Source organism: Triticum aestivum, chromosome 4A (genome assembly GCF_018294505.1).
Source record: "Triticum aestivum cultivar Chinese Spring chromosome 4A, IWGSC CS RefSeq v2.1, whole genome shotgun sequence".
NCBI lineage: Eukaryota > Viridiplantae > Streptophyta > Magnoliopsida > Poales > Poaceae > Triticum > Triticum aestivum.
In genome coordinates this window covers 691,415,951-691,423,686 of record NC_057803.1, presented here as the reverse complement: position 1 = coordinate 691,423,686, position 7,736 = coordinate 691,415,951, and the positions used below count along the sequence as shown (strand labels likewise).

Genomic DNA, 7,736 nt, shown 5'->3' with positions numbered 1-7,736 from the left:
CCTGGCCCATGCGGCTATGTGTGGACGTTTTGTATTAATAATAAAATAAAATAAACAAAAACATGCGTAATAAAGCACGGATTGTCTCTGTGTGTTCACCGTCACAATACGCTTTCTCCCATGAATTTACACTTCCCGTGAATTTTGTCTATCAGTTTTTTTTCCACTGTGCGTATCCGAGGTGGTACTAAAATTACCTGTAGAGGACAATTTCGTTTATGTGCGCTTCAAACAAAGTGCGGCCCATCGGAACTCCTGGCCCATGCGGCTATGTGTGGACGTTTTGTATTAATAATAAAATAAAATAAACAAAAACAGTGCGTATGTGGGATTTGATCCGTGAAACAAGGGGTTTGTTTCAAGTGCTTCTACCAGTCGAGCTAGAGTGGTGCTTATGATAGATACAGGATTCGGCAGATAAGTACGAAGTTGAAGCAGCGACGCACAAAGTCTTCTAAAAAAAGCGCACAAACCTTCCTGAAACTGCTCGGTCGCGAGGTTCTTTTTATTTCTTGAGAAACTCGGTCGACCTGGCCCATGCGGCTTTGTGTGGGCATTTGGATTAATAATAATAAAAAAAGATGCGAACCTGGGATTTGATCCCTGGAAGAGGGGGTTGTATTCAACTGTTTCTACCAGTATGGCTGTTGGGTTTCAGCGTTATACATACTAACTAAAAGCAGGCACGCATGTATTCTTTGTCTAAGAAAAATGCACGAACTTTTCTTGAAACTGCTACATGGTTTGCTCGGTCGTGAGATTTTTCTTTTTTTTTTGAGAAACTCGGGTCACGAGGTTGAGCACGTAAAAACACACGTACGCCATCCCTACTGGGCAACACAAAATTTCTCTTGTGGGCCGGAAGGCATGTGAGTGCGCCTCTAAAAAAATTACATGCACCTTAATTAATAGTCCCACCTTGCAACTTTGCGACGAATCCCATCAGTTTATATACGTCCGTAAGTAGACAATCAACAAGCCACTTCAGAGATAAACAAACAATGGGTGAGATGAAAGAGGGGCCTAAAACGAGATGGCTAGATATGGAACGGCGGGCGCATCCCGGGGGGGGAGGTCGGGATGGACTTGGCATGACAAGAGCAGGAAAAGGGGAAGAAAAGGAATGGACAGCTGATGAAGTGCCTGGGAGAGAGACAACGATGATAAGGTTGAAAAGGGGACAATGGTGCATGGGGATCCCGATTAATTTTTTCAACGGAAGAACGATCTTGATTGTGTTAGATCTTTCTCGTAGCAGTACATGCATTTGTTTGCTCCTCCAAATCTACATGCACATAATTTTTCTTCTTCTTGAAGTTGGATTTGCATCCGGTTATATATTTTTTGATGTATACTCATACTGACTAGATGGGCCAACACACACGGCGGAAAACATATATGCCGGACACCCAATAGAATAAAGTAGATTTCTCATCTTAGGATGGACAATATTCAAACGTATTGTGATTGCGAGTACAAAGATCACTGTCAGCGAGAGTGGGGAGGATGATAAGTAGCAACACAGATGGGACGCCATGCGTTGAAATAAAGGACGGACATATTGTGGTCTCGAGTCATAATTATTGGGTTAGAAGAGTGGTATTTGCAACGCACGGGCTCTTTTTTGCTAGTGTCTCCCTAATAATAAAGCACGGATTGACTCTTCGGGTTCACCGTCGCGACGTTTTTCAGAAAAAACCCTATGGTATTAAGTAATTAACCTGCAGTACAGTAAAAAAGTGGAAAAAAACGTTTCGTATTTCGCGAGAAAATACCCCAGCCCTGAATCAAGCGACCGCGCCTCCCCGCCTCCACCGCCGTGCCGTCCTCCCGGCACGGTGGCCTGCCCCCTCTCTGCCGCGCCCTCCTCCCCCGCACCGTCCAAGTCCTCCGTGTGCGGTTCGCCCACGCCGAGGCCCAGGCCGCCGCGCTCCGTGCCCGCGCCGGTCGGCCGGCTCGAGCGCGCGCCGGAGGAGAGGTGGTCGGCTGGAGGGGAGCGACCAACGTCGTGGTGGTCTCGCCGGCGAGCGACGGGAGGAGGGCGGAGATGATGCGTAGGAGGGCGAGGCGGCAGGAGGCTTCCCGACGGATTGGGGAGACGACGCGAGGCATCTTCGACGGCATGGGCCGGGGCGCCGTGCTTCCTCAGATTCGCGTTTTGAGTGTGTGTCCAGTTTGTCGCTTCCCTCGACGTCGACGGCTCCATGATCAGTCGTGTTCTCTTCCTACTAAGCCATGATGAGATGTAAGTGCTCTATTTTCCTCTAGATTACTGCATATCATCTCTGCCTTCCACATGTTTGATGAAATGCCGAACCACATTGCTCACATAAAATTCGATGGAAAAAAGGAAGCAACATGGCTTATTAGGGGCCATTAGGCAAACTGAGAATTCCTTACGAGTCTGTTGCATATGATGCTAAATTTCTTCTTACTTTGAACATTCAGCATTGCAGTCACTTTTATTTTATAGATCACCGAGTTCGCCGGCGGAAGAAGAACATCTCTCGAGCCGTCCAATGTTTCCTGCGGCGGCTACACCAGAGGTATGTGTCCCCTTGAAAGCTAATCAGTCGATAGAAGCCATGTTTGTTTCAGTTTATTGCTTCTGAATTGGTGCCACTTCTGATTGCTTTTTAGTTGATTGTTTCTGAATTGGCCAGTAGATAGAAGCCCCTGAAACTGTTTGATTGTACAGTTATAGGTTTTCGTATACCTTGATGTGTTTGCTTCCTTAGGTTCAGTTCAGAAGAGCAACCAAAAAGGTTCCAGATTCATCTCATGGTGAGGAGTGAGCATGTGAATTAATGTGTGCATGAAGCTAGGTATGTTGGTTGGTGCCCAGCTGAGGCAGTCTATTTCTATCTAATCTAACTGTCTAGGCATGCCTGCATGGCGAAGTATTGGGGCTATCTATCTATGTTACAGACCTATCCATGCACTATTGGAAAGTGGACACGCACAAAATCCTTTTCAACTTTACCTGTTTTATCATTGTTATCAATTTTTGTTCTGGCCTATGGCTTTCTGAAATCTTATGGTCTTGTTTCTTGCAGACACAGTTCTTATCAAGTGGGTCTGAAGGAGTTGGGCAGTGGGTGGTTCCCATCACACTCTGCTGTTGTTCATACTTGGTTCAGCGAAAGTTCTTTTTCCGTGGAAAACCGGAGGATTTCAGTTTGTTAGTGCTCGTAGAATGTCAAAAGAAAGATGGCATAAGGAGGTTTAACCAAGATGTCCTTTTGTTGGTTTTCCTGTGTAATTAGCACTTACAAATATGGAGTACAGGTAGGAGAATGCTACGGTTCTGCCTGCATCTGATGGGTGACGTGGCTCAGCCCAGCGGCTCTACAGAACCATCAGATAACCTGGGACGATCATGCCTCTTTGCTAGAGAAGATTGTAGCTTATGAAGTTTGTGTCTGACTCGCCATTAGATCGTTCAATATGCTATCTTGTGGTTTAATTGATGATTTCTTTTTCTTAGTTTTCAGGTTGTGTATACAATCAGAAATCTGATAGACTGGAGAGAAGGCTAGGTGTTTGCCACATTGTTTCGGCTACTTCCATCTGGCGATTCCAGGTTAGTTAGAACATCTTGTTTCTGCTTGTGAATTTTGCACAGTGGGACTATTACTCCTGATGCTACAACTGAAACTTAGAAAATGTAGATATTTAGCTTGCACAACCTGGGTACTATTTTTGTACACATGTTTGAAATTTTCTTAGGGACAAAATAAACACATATTTTTGTTTGTTAAACAGAGTAAATCACAGCTTTCTAGATGATAGTTTTAGGTCTGTTAGTAACTTGGTCTGAGTGATGTTATTGTCTTCATTAAGACCAGTGGAGCCCCTGATTTTCATCGAAGTCGCTCTAAAAAACATGGCCACATATATACAGGTTATTAAAGTTTGGCATGGTTTTCTTTTAATAAATGGGTGCGCTACTCTATTCTGTACCTTGTGTTCTGTTGTGATAACAGGATTTTTTGTTGGATAACCCTCCAATAGATGAATGTGGCGATATGTGGTCTTGCAGATTACTAATACAGTGACAATCCTTCAGATTTAGGGGATACAATGTCGGATTACATTATGTGGATGTATTGAAGGCAAAAATTCTTGTGGTGGAGGTATTACGTGCTACCACTTTATCAGTACATAACCAACTTCCATTCTTTATAAATAGCAACAAGCAGTTTTCATCTCCAAGCATATTCAAAAGCGAAAACAATTCTTTGTATTGTTTATCAAAACTGTATGATGAGATAGTTCAGAGTGTTGGGCTAAAATTGGAGAACACAAGTTTATCAGAAACAATAAGAATTTGTCATCAAGGATCTAAGAGCTCTGGAAATATGTTGTTCTCCTCTTTTGATTCTCCTTTCAGTACATAAGATTGCAGACTAAGATTTATTAGTATAAGGATGAAATTAACTTTAAATACCATAATGCACCTTTGTTTGGTTGGATTCAAAGTGCAATAATGTACAGAACATTAACTATTACTCCCTCCTTGCGGAAATAAGTGAAGCTGTTTTAATTCAAAATCTAAAACAATGTCACTTATTTCCGGATGGAGGGAGTATATGATTTCTTTATCTGGTTGCTGCATCCCCTTTATCCATCAAAATCAGTGTTCTACAATGCTCATTTATGTTGGTTGGAAAGAGGATCGCAACAGAGGCACAATAAACTGCCGGCATATTAACATCATATTGGCATAGTTGCAGTGTGAAAATCTCTCGAGCTAGATCTTAAGTAGGTTGTGCCTCTTTTGTTGCCCGGTGCAACGCACGGGCATTTGCACTAGTCTCTCCCTAATAATAAAGTACGGATTGGGTCTCCGGATTCACCGTCACAATGCGCTTTCTTCTCATCTCATAATACGCTTTTACAATTTGTATGGACAAAAATTTGTAATATAAACGAGGTGGTACTAATAAAGCACGCATTGGTCGGGTTCACCGTCATCGAAATTACCCTTCAAGTGAAAAAAAACCTTTTGTAAAGATACTAGCGTCGGTCACGTGACCGTCTCTCGATTTTCCTAAAAAAATAGATCAAACGAAAAGAACTATTAGAAGGCAGACTGGAACACGTCCCTCCTCTCCGCCAGAACGTGTGTGTTCGTCTCTCATCTTCCGCCCCGCAAGAAAAAAAGCCGACCTTCGCTGATCCATCGCCCGCCATCGCACCAAGATACGGCGAGGTAGCGGTCATCCTGGACATGGGCGACCTTCCGGCGGCACACGGATCTGCCGATGAAAAGGCTCAGTGTCATGGAGCGAGGTCCAGGTCCACTTCATCGGCCACGTTCTCGACTTGCGCTTGTCGAGGAGGACGTTACGTTGTGCGAGTTGCTGCGGCGCCGTATGCAGCTCCAGCGCCAAAGATAGATGGTATCCCACAGGATTGGCCTTTGCCGTCGACGCGCTGCTGTCAGAGTGCGCGGCCGTGATGGAGTAGCTCTATAGGGCGGCCGCACGGAGAGCTGCAGAAGCTTGTGAAGCCATACCTGTGATCGATAGCGGCGATTGCAACCTGGAATTCTTCTCATATCTCGCTTTGACTTGCTGGAGGCTAGATGTGGGTCAATGAGTCAATCAGACCAGGATTCAACGAGGAAGAGTGGAAAACCACTATACTTTTTTAGTATTGGATGGCGTCGTGCACTATGTATCCATGAAGTATCCAAAGAAACTGGTGGTGATGGAATCCGTGCGTGTGACTGTGCCCCTGCCCGCTCGACGATTTTTTGGGTTCCAGCGTGACTGTAAGGTAAGAGGCTCTTGGTCCTGTTCTGAATTCTAATGATGTTGATCAGCTGGGAGAGAGATCGGCAGAGGGATGGAAGGCATGGCGGCAGAGTTCAAGATGTATATTCGAATGGAATAACACTGAAATATCTTGCTGTTGCTCCCTGTCAGAGTGCATAATCATGATGTAAATTACTCGGCACCGCGTGTTATTTTCCAAGTCGCCATATAGCCTCAACTTGCTGAATTGCCAAACTGGACAGTTGCTTAAACCTTCTGTGGACAAGATACACAAACATACAATTGCATGATAAGTTAACAACTTCTGGTGGATTTTGTTTGCCATCTTTAACAAGAAGAATATAACTATTTGCTAATGTTAATTGCTTATAGTTTATCAAAGGTAAACTGTCCGCTACATGCCAAGTATGTGAATTGATTTCACGTGGACTAACTTAGATGGTTTTATATATTTCTGAAAGCTTCACTCAAATAGTTCTCCTAAGATTTTTGGGTAATTCTTCTCTTCCAATAGTTGTTAGTTTTTTTCGTTATTACAAACAACTGATCAGTCTGAAAAAGAAATCTTGTGATAGTTTTTTTGTTATTCCGAAAGAATGGAAAAAATTATCCGTTAGTTTAAATTATTTCCATCCAATACTTCATAAAAGTTCATTTGCGTGTCAGACTGAAAGAATTGGATGTTGATGCAATCCTGGCATGAGATTATTAAGAGTGAGGACATGCATAGGGTTGCTTTCCACTGGTACATAACTCCGTAATGAAAACAATAGCATCATATGTTTTATCCAACTATTGTTCTCCAAAACTAATCACATTATTTGCTTTCAACAGGTATTATGTCGAGTATCAAAGATGTCATCTTCAAGAAAGTAGCAAAGGGCAGATATATTTACTCGGAATCATACCCCATGTCATGAGCTGATGTCGTGATCCTCAAAAGATACATGTTTTCTTTTCTCATGAGCGACCGCCCATGCCACAATTTGTCGACTCAGCCTGCCATGGTTCATAGGAATTAACTGAATTTATTGTTCAATAAATCGTATTGAAAGGGTTGTCCATCCAAAAATCTTTTAAATATACATTGAGACTTTTCAGAAGCTCTTAAGGGAATTTACTTCAGCATTCTTTTTTCGAATGCATTTTTTGAGGTTTTAAATTCTCCCCATTTTACATGCGCAGATGTTTGATTTTGAATATTTATGTCATTTTATTTGGTGGCAAATCCTTATATTTATGGATTGCAAAATTTTGGAACAAATCTAAACATGTGGATTTCAGGGATAGAGACGATGCAATCAATGCATCTATAAAGTGAGAGTTACTAGAAGGAGAAGGAATAAAAGATGGACATGATTAAAGAAGATTGGACCAAGGAGGCATCGGTGGTAGGGCCCAGGATGGACGAGGAAGCTATCAGAAGAGGTCAGAAACAACTATCAAGGCAAATACATTAGTCGGGATAGCCAGATATCAGGTGGTTGTTCATATGAGATTGAGCCAGCAGCTAGGTTTATGTACGGCCTCCACTATTATTTTCCACCTGCTTCCACGGGACATTTTCCTCACCGGTGTCCTGACGTACACGGCCCTCACGCACCTGTAGGGGTCTCGAGCAATGCTTATTGTGCTAGGGGCAATATTATTATTTTTCTCCCGTTGCAACGCACGGGCTCTTTTACTAGTAATTATTTATTTTTTTTAATAATAAAGCACGGATTGACTCTTCGGGTTCACTGTCGCGGCGTTTTTATACAAAGGTCCCTGTAATTTTTAATAATTAAACCCGCAATCATCATCATAAGTCAGCTCTGAACCGGTACAGAGGAGAGAAAAGAAGAAAGAAAAGCACAAGGCCTCGCTGGACCGCAAAGTGCTTTTTACCGGTTCGGGTATCTACCGGCGAGCCATCCACCTTTCATCTACTTTATGATTCGTGCGCCAAGGGCC

At 43.1% G+C, this 7,736-nt stretch overlaps 1 long non-coding RNA gene across 4 annotated transcripts; it reads left to right on the top strand.

The window, feature by feature from the left end:
• The first annotated feature begins 1,770 nt into the window (after positions 1-1,770).
• On the top strand, positions 1,771-7,451 carry LOC123088178 (uncharacterized). Of its 4 annotated transcripts, XR_006441717.1 has the most exons (7): positions 1,771-2,245; positions 2,474-2,546; positions 2,739-2,825; positions 3,057-3,583; positions 4,070-4,136; positions 6,450-6,528; positions 6,618-7,451. It is a non-coding gene; the product is annotated as an uncharacterized lncRNA (long non-coding RNA). The 4 variants fall into 4 exon arrangements; XR_006441715.1 differs by lacking the exons at positions 6,450-6,528; positions 6,618-7,451 and having other exon boundaries at positions 4,070-6,443; XR_006441716.1 differs by lacking the exons at positions 6,450-6,528; positions 6,618-7,451 and having other exon boundaries at positions 4,043-6,443.
• The last annotated feature ends 285 nt before the right edge of the window (positions 7,452-7,736 follow it).